At 44.1% G+C, this 13,138-nt stretch overlaps 1 long non-coding RNA gene across 1 annotated transcript; it reads right to left on the reverse strand.

The window, feature by feature from the left end:
- Positions 1 to 625: 625 nt before the first annotated feature.
- Positions 626 to 5,890, reverse strand: LOC107130935 (uncharacterized). The gene is made up of 3 exons (XR_001493710.3): positions 5,742 to 5,890; positions 2,591 to 2,746; positions 626 to 1,340 (listed from the first exon to the last, which is right to left on the reverse strand). It is a non-coding gene; the product is annotated as an uncharacterized lncRNA (long non-coding RNA).
- Between the last annotated feature and the right edge of the window lie 7,248 nt (positions 5,891 to 13,138).

The following is a 13,138-nucleotide window of genomic DNA, read 5'->3' on the forward strand; positions in this document are numbered from 1 at the left end:
GTAGAATATCCCCTGAAATAAAATTATTTGATTTTTTTAAATGATTAGATTGGGTTATGGCCTTCTGGGAAGTATACCCCAGAGGCAAAGTCCCTCATATCAGGAGGTACGTGACAGCCACACAGCTTCACTGATGATGTTCACTTTCAGCATTTGGTTAAGGTGGTATTGTCAGGTTTCCCACTGTAAAATCACTGTTTCTCCCTTTCTCGACTCTGTCCTTTGGGAGCAAGTCACTAACTCTGGAGCAACCTCAGCCCAGAAAGGATTGGTAGTGATTAAGTTCCACCAAGGAAGATATTCTTTTAAATCCTGTTTTAAGATGAGACAATGAGGGTTCAGAGATGTTAAATAATCTCTCTGAACCCCAGTTCAGAGTTGTTAAATAATGATGTTGGCTTATTACCTAAATAACTTGTAACGACCTAACTTGTATTCATACAGCCAACCTTGCATGGCGGATAAGCTTGATTGAAATGCTTTAAAAAAGAAAACCTTCAGGTAAATGCAAATACATGCTCTTGTCAAGACATTTAACCATTTCTGCAGGCCAGTGTATAGGAAAATAAAAATGAAAAGAGACCCCAAACATTTGCCATTGTTGTAGAAACCACCACACCTCTAGTTTGGAGAAAATATTTTATTTTTACTTTTAGAGACAGAGTCTTGCTGTGTTGCCCAGGCTAGCCTCGAACTCTAGGGCTCAAGCAATTCTCCCGCCTTGGCCTCCTGAGTAGCTGGGACTACAGGTGTGTGCCACCATGCCTGGTCAGAGAAGAAAAGATTTTAGAGAAGTAGATTTCAGCTTGTGATGGGAATTCCATGATTTGGATCTGGCTTGGAGATGTGTTTCATTGGGCCTACATGGTGTTTAAAATTATTTTCTGATTCAGTTGGCAACTTTTAAAACCTGAGACATTTCATATACCAATTCAGGTTGAATGCTTCTTTTGGAGATTTGAAAGCTCTGGCAGTGTTGGATCTTCATTTATCTCTGACAACACTCACATGGTGCCAACTCACAGCTTCTTCCTATGAATGAGCCACTCTCTGGTTCTCTTCAATCCCTCATAACCTACCTGGGGTGATTTTTGGTTTTCATAGCTGTCTGAGCTCAACACTCCTGCTGAGAGGAATGAGATCACTGTCCCTTCTTGGCTGAGGGGTCACCAACTCAGAAGGGAGAGTTGACATATTCTTAGAGCTCCTGAAAGTGAAACCAGTATCAAAGACTCAAGTTGTAGGAGACAGTCTCCAGCAATGTAAGGCAGAATGTTCTATAGATGTTCGCAGTCAGGCAACCCAACAGGCTGCCTCAAATATGGTAACCTTCTTGTCACCTGGAGTGTTTAAGCAGAGGAGACATCATGAATCGGAGCTATCAAAGACAGGATTTATGCATTACAGAAACTTGGAGCAGAGACATTGAAAGAAGTGCTTCCGACTCAAATATTATGCAACCCCATTTTCCTGAAGAATAAATTTAATGGAATGGTAATTCTACCCATAAAGAAGTAATTATACCTAATAACTGATTATATTGAGACAACTACATTAAAGCACCCAATTTAAAAAAATATGCAAAGACTACAGTGAACTGACTGAAGATGTAAAGCTACAGGCAATGGTGAGAAATGACCAGAGATGTGGGGAGAAAATTGGTCACAGGAGAAGGTAATGGGAAGACAAGCAGCTCGTGTTTTGTTTCAGGTGGAGGGAGAGGGTGGAGAAGGGGTGAGGGAATGATGCAGTTAAAGGGGCAGCATGCTCACCACTAGGCAAACTGCATGCCTGGATTTTATCTTGTGGTCAAGTGGCCTTGATTTTCTTGAAATAAAAGGAAAGCCAGGTATAGTATAAACAGTGCACAACCTCATCTAAACACAGCCTAGTGAAGATGGTGTTTTAATCTTTTTGTTCTAGGGTGTTATGTAAACTGGTGATGGCATGGGTTTTGGTTTAGGTGGTTAAATACTTGAGCACTCTTTAGTTTGTTACTGGAGAGATTGTTCTAGCTTTGCCCTGAGTTGCAAAGTTTGGGCAGTCTTACTGTTGCGACCCATATTTATGTTTTTACAGAAAGTTAAGTGATTTGGTATAAGGCTATTTATGTTTACAGATGTGAAAATTTGCCTGAGGAAGCATTTTGTCTCTGCCTCTGTTTTTATCTACCAAGAGGATTTGGGAGATTCTTCTGAAATTAGTTCGAGATGTTGTGTTACCAAATTAAGACAAGTAGAACACACCTATCCATCAGGTGGTTTATTACCCTAACAGCAATAGAGATGTTAACCTCCTTGGTGTCAGTGATGGTTGAGATGAGAAAGGAATGCTTGTAGCAGCTAATTATATCTCTCTGTATTAATTACCATATTAAGTGACAGTTTTGTTCACATTTTGTTTTCGTTAAGGAAAAAAGAAACGAACAGTTTTGTGCAGTTCTCTGAAGATTTGGGATAGGAATCTTGGCTCTTGTCCTTAACAGATTTCAGGTCAAAATAAGAAAAGGAGAGAATGATTCCACTTGTGCTAGGTGGCTTAATAGAAAAAAAATTAATGACTTTCATTTTATTTCGGTTCAGACGCCTACCTGAGATATGATTTGAAATGAGTTTCCTATTCTCGACTCCCCTTGTCGAAGACCTGGAGATTTATCAATATCTCACAACAACAAAGAACATTGCTCAGTGCAGTTTGACTCAGGTGCTGCTTTCTTCTCCAAAGAACCATCACGTCGTCTTAACTTCTATAGATTTAAGCAGGATTTATACTTTATAAACCCAAGCGTGTATCCAAATCCTCTTGTTATTGTAAAGAACAACAACAAAAAGCCATACTCTCAATAAGTCAGTCTTGTTTTCTATAAACCTCTGAAGAAAGATTTGTACATTCCCCAGCCTGAGCATTAGAAGAAATAAACCCAGTTTGGCTGGCACCCCTGCTAGAAAGCGTTGTCTGAGAACAGACCCCGGGGCCCTGTAACTTTCCAAGCACTAATATGAAGGACTTGGCAAAGTGGCCACAGGGAATTTGTCACACTTCTTTTTCTTTAAAGTAGGCAGCAACTTACATTTATGTTTGTCTTTCTGGAACATCGTTGTATCACGCTATTATCTAGTCAGAGACATTTTTACTATTTCGTATGGGATTTATAGCCACAGGGCTTATTTCCCTGTTGATGTTTAGCATTATGTTTAGAATTATGCCCACCTGACACTTCAGAAATTTCCTCCAGCGAGGTTGTATTTAAGCCAGAAAGGGCCAAGCTGGTTCAGAACCCACTGTTCAGCTGGTACTTTCTATGTAGTGTAAGACAGACTCATTGAGTTAAATTGATTTAGCTCTTGCAGAGTTAACTCTACCTTCTGTTTTTTTCATTTGAGGGTTTTTTGTTTTTCTTTTTTTTTCACTTGGCATCCCTTTCCATTCGCCCCATATTAGTATGTGGAAGATGCAGAAAATGAGGCCTGCAAACACTACATGAGTTAATCACATCTGGGATGTCTACAGATGGGCATACTATATGCAGGTATAGTTGGGGTGTTGCGGAGAAGGGTATGTAGGCATCTTAGAAAGAAGGATGGGACAGAGTCAGACTTGGGTTAAACTCTGGTTCTTCCAGTCACTAGTATTATTCATTACCTTCCCATCTTGAAAAATTCTCGGGATTGTTGTAAGAGACCACTTAAAATAATATGGATAAGTCATAGGAGATGAATGGTAAACGTTAGTTTAGTTACAAATAATAGCTATTTTTCTTGGGAGAAATACCAGGTTTAGGGTCCATGTGAATATTATAAATGTAGCTTGGTGGGTTTTTTTGTTTGTTTTTTTTGTTTTGTTTTGTTTTCTGAGATGGAGTCTCGCTCTGTCGCCCAGGCTGGAGTGCAGTGGCGCGATCTCTGCTCACTGCAAGCTCCGCCACCTCCCGAGTTAACGCCATTCTCCTGCCTCAGCCTCCCTAGAAGCTGGGACTACAGGCGCCCGCCACCACACCCGGCTAATTTTTTTGTATTTCAGTAGAGATGGGGTTTCACCATGTTTGCCAGGATGGTCTCGATCTCCTAACCTCGTGATCCGCCCGCCTTGGCCTCCCAAAGTGCTGGGATTACAGGCGTGAGCCACCGCGCCTGGCGCTTGGTGTTTAATCACCTAGTTTCACACCTAAGATGCATCAACGGGGCTTTAATAATTTTATTCCTTATTTGGCCAGTAATCTTATCTCTTTCAAGATGAGCCTAGATATAAAAATTTAAAAATACTTTTGACTGAATACATGTGTATCTCCATACCTATGTGACAAAGGACTCCATAAAAAGTACTATATTATGCCAAGGTGCTTTGATCCTATTCAAATATTAAGATCTAAGTTTCAGCTATTTCGAAGGCCTGATAATTTCCACCTCTATTCCCAACATAGAAATGACTCTTTATGGAACTCCTGACCCTAGGTGGAACGTTTCAGCTGCTGCTCCCAGGAACCGCACGTCCCCTTCATACTCAGTGTGAACTGTCACCGACTGCATCAAGAGACCACCCCTTCATGTAGATGATAGAAAAATGCCCTGGCTTTTACTCAGCTGCTAATGAGTAATTGCTCTGTGGTTAGTCACAAATGTGGCCAGCCACAGCAGGGCTATTGTGAGAAGGCACACACTCTTATCCTCCAGGACCTCGTGATGCTGCCATCAGATTAGGCCAAGAAGAGGCTGGCTGTTGGGCGGGCACTTTGGGAGCAGGAGATATATATCCAGGACTTGCTACTCTAGCATGATTGAGTACCATTATTAAAAGACATGGTCACTGAGTGTCCTGGATGGTCAACCCATCTCTCTTTAGTAGCAATGTTGACTTTGGAAACCGATTTCAGTCCTCAAAGGGCTGCTTGGTGGATATAGAATCACAGTAATTAGATCCATAGGTTTTGAACATTATTTTTTCCTTTTAAAAATGATACAAGCAATACATTTTTGTTGCAGAAAGATTAGAAAACGTGATACACAGTAAGGGTAAAAAGAAGTCACACCTAGCATTTAGGCATAAGCGTTGTTAATATTTTGGCACATCCTTCTATACTTTTCCATGCATCCTTATTGAGACTTGCATACTCTAGGGCTTGAGAATAATTCATTCTTTTAGGAACTTAGGGCGTTGCAAGAGCAATTATTATTCAGATTTTATTTTGAGAGGAGAAAGCAGAAAACTCTGTTCCTGTAAAACCAGGAGTGGGTGAGCAGGGGTGGGCATGTGACCCAGTCTCAGCAAATCAGATAATTATGACCCCTTGGATACAATGATTGGTCTGGAGTAGGCACGTGAACCATACAGGACTAGCCAGTTTTTTCCTGGAATTGATGAACAGTAGGACAAAAAGTTCCACTTTATGCTGAGATAGCTCAATGGGGAAGACAGGCAAGAAGTCTGATGTCTGCTTGACTGCCACGTGGCAGAGAGCTCATCTGAGAGAAAGGCCCAGCAGGGCAGAGATAGGCAGGGGGAAAGAGAGAGAGAGAGAGAGAATGAATAGTTGGCAATGTTTGAACCCTTGGATCCATCCATCCTTAAGATTCCCAGTTACGTTAGCCAACTAAACTTCACTTTTGCTTAATCTAGTTTGAGTTGGTTTATGCCAGATATGACCAAGAGTCCTGGCTCAACCACTTCTCTAGCTCCTTGGGGACAGGGCCCTGTCTGGCCTGGTCTCTGAGCACACTGCCTGCCCCATGGCCTGCGTGACTCACCGAGGTTATCAACTCTTCTTCTTGGTGCTCAGGACTTGCTTTTCTCCCTTTCATTCTGCCTTAACAATTTCAGCTTCCAGCTCTGCATTGGTGACAATGGGCCAGTCTCTTTTTGGGAAAAGAAGAGCCCCAAACACCCTTTGGCAACCAGCTGAAGGGTGGGACCTGTGACTTCCCTCACAGCTGATGGGGTCAGATGGGTGGGTAGGCCCAGATTTGATTAATATGCCTATAAAGTGGAATTCTGGGACTGACCTCCACTCAACTCAAGCAACACAAAGATAATTGACCTTTGGAAACTGCCTCTGGCAGTCTTTTTATTATTTTTATAGGAAAGTCCTGCAAACCAATTACATCTCACAATGGGCCTTTTATGGTGCTATTAGTTTAATGCAGCTTTCCGAGAAATTAGCCCTCAGGGAGCCTGAAATTCTAGAGGAAAAAAAAGCCCTCCATGGACTTATTTGACTTTTGGATTAGCAGGAAAGATGGATTGGTAGCGCAGTATTCCCTACAGTAACTTTTGGCATTTTTGAGCCATCTAACCAAGGTACCAAATTCCCATTGTGGGCCCCTAGTGTCTGCCCCAAGCAAAAGGAAAAAATAAATTTGAAAAAGAATAAGCTGTCTCTTTAAAGAGTTCAGTCTACAAATCAAAGAGGGTTTATTCCCCTCTTAGTCTGAGGTTAAAGAAGAATGGGAGTGAGAAAATTGAAATAGCACTTCTGTTTGAAGGTCTGGGTTTTTCCGAATGTGAAATTACAGGTGTCTGTCTCACATCCTCATGTTGGCTTCGGTACCTCTCACCCAGCCACAGTTATTTGCAGAGTGATGGCTCTGGGGCCATTGTTACGGGGTCAGGCTGTGGGTCTGGGCTGGAGAGAGAGGAGATATCATCTTAGCAACGTCTCGCTGCCCTCACCCAGGGAGCAAGTGCATGTTGTTTCAGGCAGGGCAGACTGGGGGAAGAGGGAGAAGTTAGAAGGTGACAGGAGGACTAAGGACCCTGCCATTTCCTAGAGTCTGATGCCCAGGTGGGTTGTCCAGCTCATCCCTAGGACAGGGAAGGGAACACAGAGCAGGTCCGTGAGGGGCACCGAGCCCAGGAAATGTGCCCATGGAAGCTGCTTCCTTCTTAGCCCAGCCCTGACCCTGGAAACCCCAGCTCCACCTCCCCTGTGTCATGTGGTCATGGTCATCAGCCAGGTACACTGGTGAGCTCACTGTGAGCTTCTGTCCCCTTTGTCACCTTAAGGATTTTAACTGTTTTCTTACACTCTTTCCCTCCCAGTTTCTGTTTGCTCTGTTCTGACCTCAGCAGTTCCTAGGCTCAGCCTAGGTGTTTGCAGGGTTTTTCTGTAAGCACCCAAGACTGCCTGCCTGTGGGCTTCCTCTGCTGCAGGGGGACCCAGCTTCGCCTGAGCAGGTGGGGCAGGCTGAAATGCCTGGAGTTATCACACGTGGAGCATCCCTCAGCTATTAATGGGAAGGAGGTACGAGTAACTATCCTGGCTCCCTGACCCCTCTGATGGGACAACGCTGAAATACGTTCTACGTGGTCTCCCAGAGTTCCCCAGTGTGATGGAGTCTCAGTTGTCCCAAATGGCGAACTTCTTATCATACACCCTGTATTTGCCTCCTTCCTTTCCTTGTCTCAGTTCCCCATCCCCTACTGCTGCTTTGCAGAATCACCTCCCAAAGGAACCACCCACCCCCAAGCCTTATCTCAGAGCCTGCTTCTGGGGCCACGAGCTGAGCCAGACCTCACACCTTGTTTCCTGGTTCTGCCCTGACTGTCCCACCTGGGGTCTCGGCCCAGTGTGGCTTGTCTTGCACTGTCATGGGCTCTTTTTGGCTGCCTTCCTTACCTTGGATTTGTATGACTTCTTGGGTCATGTCTGATTCAGGCTCCTCCAGGAAATGACCTGGTTGGACTCCCAGGACCTTCCCCTGGCCCACGTGGCTGGAATTTCTGCTGATTTGAGCCCAGCCCTTGGAAAGAATGGAATCTCATTTTTAAGGGAGACATGAATAGAAAGAAAAAAGTTTTCCTCTTGAGGCGAAGAGAATATGGAAAGGGTCACACCTCAGGCAGAATATGTAGGGCTGTTTCTCTGGATGATACCGGGACTGGTGAGCTAGGTTCTCCACCTGCTGGGGCTGCTGTGCATCCTTTCTCTGGATCTCTGCTACTAGAAATGGCCAATGGACTGGATTTATTAGAACGTGGTGTGGGGCTCCCTCTTCTTCATCTCATAACTGTTCCCTGTGGATGTAGCGATGTCTTCCTTATGAAGAGGAAAACTCAGGCTGCAATGACAGCTTGTGTGATGTTGGGCAGGTTGTTTAATCTCATTATAGCTCAGTGTCCTCATCTGAAAAATGAGGCTCATCATGTAGCACCTCATAGCATAGTTACGAGGAATAAATAAGAAAATGTGATGAAGTGCTTAACAGAATGCCTGGCACGTGGTAATAGCATTCTATAAACGCTAGCTGTTGTTATTAACCTGGCATGCATTACCTTGTTTTGTTCATTATCTTGCAATAGTTTATCTCCCTGCAGGCAGGAGGCACAAGGTAGCATCTCTCTTTCTTTTGGTGTCTATAGTGTGTTCATATAAAGCAAGTGCATAAAAAGATACATCAGTAGAGAAATATCAGGCAGGTTACCATCCCAGCTGTCTGGTCCTTTCTCCTCCCTCTTGACCTTTCAAGCATGCCAAAGCTTGGTCCATTGCAGAATAATTCCAGTTGCAGAGAAGCCAGGCTAGTACTAGAGAGTTGTTAAAATACCCACCTACGGTGCGAGGCCACCTGGGGGTCGGGAGGCACATGAAGTTCCAACTGTGGCCAGGGGTCAGTCCCATCCCTGCATTCCTAAGGGATGCAGCCCTGTTACGCACCAACCATTTTGCTGGCAGCTCCCCCACCACCCCTGCCCCTTGATCATACTTAAACTCTAAGACAGAATAGGGGCTGGTCCTCCAGGGAAGACCAGGGCTGCAGTGGGGGTATTTTAAGCTCCAGAGGTGCAAAACTATTTAAGCTGAACAAGTCACTTAAATGACAGCATTATCTGCTGCTTTCCCTTCAGTGTTCCAGACAGATAAAGATAAAATAGCCGAGGTAATTGTGGAGATGGAGTGTCGCTGGCAAATGATCTGAGCACAAAGACCATTTCCAGAGATAGATGGAGTGGAGGCTCCGGTAATTTTTCTTGAATCATGTTTAAAGTGGCACAGTCTGAAAACCAATTCAGCAAGAGTGCTGTTTGGAGGGTCCAGGCCCACCTGAACTTTGAAAATATTACAGTCTAGGGAAGCTTACAGGTGACGAAGGAAGCTATTCCTCATATGATTGGCATAGCAGTGGTTTGGTGAGGGGAGCTTGAGGGTCACCCCCTGAGGAATTCCACCCACACAGCACTGGGTGCTTGAATCAGGCAAAACTGCCATCTTGGCCTGACTTGATTTCACGGCCTGGGGATGGCATTGCATAGATAGAGGTGGGATCACGTGAGTTCCTTGGGAGGCCTCTTTAGTTTGCTTGCTGGCATCAAGGCAATGGATTCTGGGAACCTGGCACTTTGGAGTTTGAATATGCTGGCAGAGTCCTTGGGCCCAATGCCAGCTTTGTGGTAGGAGAAAAAGTGGTTGGGGACTTCTCCTAAGTCACTCTCAACCTGCTAATGAAGGAAGTAATGGGCTCTGAAGGTAAAATGACAACATTTTACAGAACACTCTGTAGCTATTGAAAACCATATTGAAGAAAAACTATCTAATGACTTGGGAGAAGGTTCATGATATATTGCTAAGGGAAAAAAGTGGCTACCAAACAGCATGCAAGGATGCTCCTAGTTTTTGTTTAAAAAATTATTTATACACTCATGTATGTAAAGAAAAAAATAACTGAAAAGAGAGAAATACATATTTTTAGATTTTCATCTTTGACACTTTCTACATTTTCCAAATTTTCTACAGTGGGCATGTATTCTTTTGTAATGAGAAAAAAGGATATTAAAATCATATCTTTCATTCATATGGTATTTATAATTTTCAAGATTTTTAATATATAGACTTTCATTTGATCCTCATAACAGTTCTGTGAATTGGGTAGGACAGTTATTCCCATTTTACAGATGAGGAAATTGAGGTTCAGAGCAAATTAGGGATGTGAATAATGTGTTGCCTGGCTTGTAAGATACTGAGCTGGGGCCATAACCCAAATCTTGTGTATTCTAGGTTAGTGTTCTTTCCATTGCATATTAGGGGGTTTGAGATAAATCAATCAACAGAATCTACTACCTCATAATTGAGATCCTAACTGTGTCTCTTCCCCCAGGAACACTCGCCCTGATCCCCTTCTTGAGACCAGCTTCCTTGTTATGCGCTCTCTGACACACAGTAGGTGCACAATAGACAATGGTTATTATTGTCAGGAACGCCCAAGCAGCGAGTCTCAGGGTTGAGGGGGAGTAGATTTAAAACCTCAAAATAACTGGCTTTGAGAACTGAGTTCGTTTATTTCTGTGTTGTGCAATAAAGATAGTTACTGGCTATTTAAATTAGAATTTAAGCTGAAAAAATTAAGTAAACATTTGGTTCTTCTGCCATCTTAAATCCATTCTAAGTGCCCGCCAGCCACATGTGGCTATACCATGTTGGACAGCGCAGACATAGAACGTTTCCATCACCACAGAAAGGTGTGAGCAGGGCTGTCTGGATTGTTTCTTTCTCTTTATGATTACAGATGTATTTGTTCGCCATTATTGGATTCATGTTCTTTCCCTGCACTAGAATGTAAAGTTATGAGGGCAAGGATTGTGTCTGTTTTCCTCCCTATCCACAACACTCAGCCCAGTCTTAACGCATAGCAATTGCTTCATAAATATCCATCTGATGTTCCCCGCTGCTTTAGTATAAAGTCCGTATGCTTTAGTGTGGCTTCCTAGGCCCTGCGTAAGTGGCCTGGCCCCCTCACTAAGTTCTCCCTAGACATTCTTCCTTTATCTCCAACGATTCTATTGCCCCACATTTTTGTCAGTTCTTTGGATTCCCCATTCCCTCTTTCCACAGAGCCTTCACACATGCTGTTCCATCTGCTTGGAGCACCCTTCCTCCACCAAAACTTCTGGCTGACTCTTTTTCATCCTTTATGTCTAAGTGGTAAATAGTAAACCTCCCTCCCTCCAGGCAGCCTCCCCTGGCTCCCCAAGTCTGGGTTAGGTGCTGCTCCTACATGCTTTCATAGCATTTTGTGCTTCTCTGCCCCGCCACCACCCAGCTCCCCGGCCCCCGCGCTTAGCATACTGTAATGTAATGGCTTCTTAAGGAAGGTCTTTATCTCTCCAGCTAGACGGTGAACTCCCTGGGGCAGAGGCTGTGTCGTTTTCACTCACCGTTGGATCTCCCTGTGCTAGATCAGTGCCTGGCATAAAGTGGTTAATGCGTCAAAAAATGTTTATTGGGAACCCGCTATGTGCCAAGACTATGCCTGGCACAGGGAGTACATTAGTGAACAAAAGAGACATGATCCCCCCAACTTTGAGGAGTTTCCTTAATCTTCAGTGCCTCACAGAATGTTTGTTGAATGAATAAAGGACAGAAGCTGTGTCTGATGTGATTGGCCTATTTCAGGAGGCGGTGATTTCTCTGACCTGAAATGAAGTCAGGGAAGATATCAGAGGTGTCTCTGCATTGACTAGACTCTAGCCACTAGGGCAGTGGTGTCCATGACAGTGTGTGAGGGAGAATGGGGAGAGACATCTCCTAGGGAATGTGTGTTTAAATGACTTGGGAATGACTTTGAGATTTTAAATCTACCAGTTCCCCATTGGGCCAGAATCACTGCTAGTGTGTTCCTGATAAAATGGTACACATTGTTCACTGTACACCTAGTATTTTTCAGGCTCTGTTCTCGTGCTTTACACACATGAAACTTGTCTTACCCTCTTAACCACCCTATAAGGGTGATGTAATTACTATCCCCATTTTACAGATGAGGACACAGAGAGGTAAAGCAACTTGCCCAAAGCCACCCAGCTAATGTGTGATGGAACCAGGATTTGAGCCCAAGCAGTCTGTCTTCCAATGTGTGTTCTTAGTCTCTGAGCTAAAGTCTGCTGAAAGGGTGCATATCTCAGGTGGGTTGGGGCAGAAAAAAATTGAGAACCACTTGAGTGGAGAATTGGATGAACTTGGTGATTCCCTCCACCTCTGAGGCTCATGTTCTTGAGTTTAATTAGTTGGGGAGACACTACTGCTACCCACAAAATCATTCAAGAATGTTCCAAAGTAGGATACAATCCATTGCTACATTTGGTTGCCCAGATATGTGTGACTCTGGGTAGGGAGAGAACAGGGTGGATGGAAGGACAGTGGGAAGGGTGAATGCTCTGGGGCAGGCAGGGGCAGCATGAGGACCAGATATAAGGTGGGTCCACAGCTCGGGGATTGGGCACAAATAAAGTTTCTCTTAGAGTTCCAGAAGAGGCTTGAGCTTGTCATCATTAATTTGTCGTGGAGCAATCGATCACCCACTGTATTCCAGACACCGAGCTGGGTGCTGAGTGTGTTATGTGAGCGGAACATACCCAATCCCTGTACTCATGGAGTTCACAGTCTTCCGAGGGAAACAGACAGCAGTCAGATCATTCCACAAATGAGTAAGTAACCACAAAGGGCAATAAAGGATGGAATGGAAATAAACATAGTTCTTTGGGAACACATAACAAAGGAATCTTACCTGGGCTTGCTGTGGGTTGGGGAGAGGAGGTCAGGGAAAGCCTCTCTTCCAAGTTAAGCTGAGATATGAGTGATGGGTTGGTGTTACCTGGTTAAAGATGGCCAAAGGGTTTCCAGGTTGGGGGACAAGCATGTGCAAAGATCCTGTGGTAGGAAAGAGCACAAAGAATTCTGGGGAGTAAAAGAAGGTCAGGATGGCTAGAAAGTGGAGCAAAGCAGGAAAGCAGCTCAGGCAGAGCTGGAGAGGGTGCCTGGGGCCAGACCATGCAGAGCCTGAATGGTGGGGGACCATACATCCCAGTTTGCCAAGGATAGTCCTGGTTTATTGTTGTTTCCCTAGCAAACTAGGAATAGTGTCTTGATTTGGATGACAGAATATATGGCCACCTTCCTAGGTCACATTAAGGATTTAGTTCTTCTGGAAAATGGGAAGTGGCTAAAGGGATTTTAGCAGATGAGATTCTCCCCCAGACAGAATCAGATTCAAGTTTCCCTGGCAACTCTGGCTGCAGTGAGGAGGGTGGATTGGAGGGGTCAAGCTTGCAGGTGATTGCTAATGATTAAAAAAAAAAAAAAAAGTCTGTCATTAGCAGTAGAGAGAGTTACTCCCTTCTACTCCACCCTCCCAAAGAAAGTTCGAGAACTCAGGGT

Source organism: Macaca fascicularis, chromosome 9, assembly GCF_037993035.2.
Source record: "Macaca fascicularis isolate 582-1 chromosome 9, T2T-MFA8v1.1".
Lineage (NCBI taxonomy): Eukaryota > Metazoa > Chordata > Mammalia > Primates > Cercopithecidae > Macaca > Macaca fascicularis.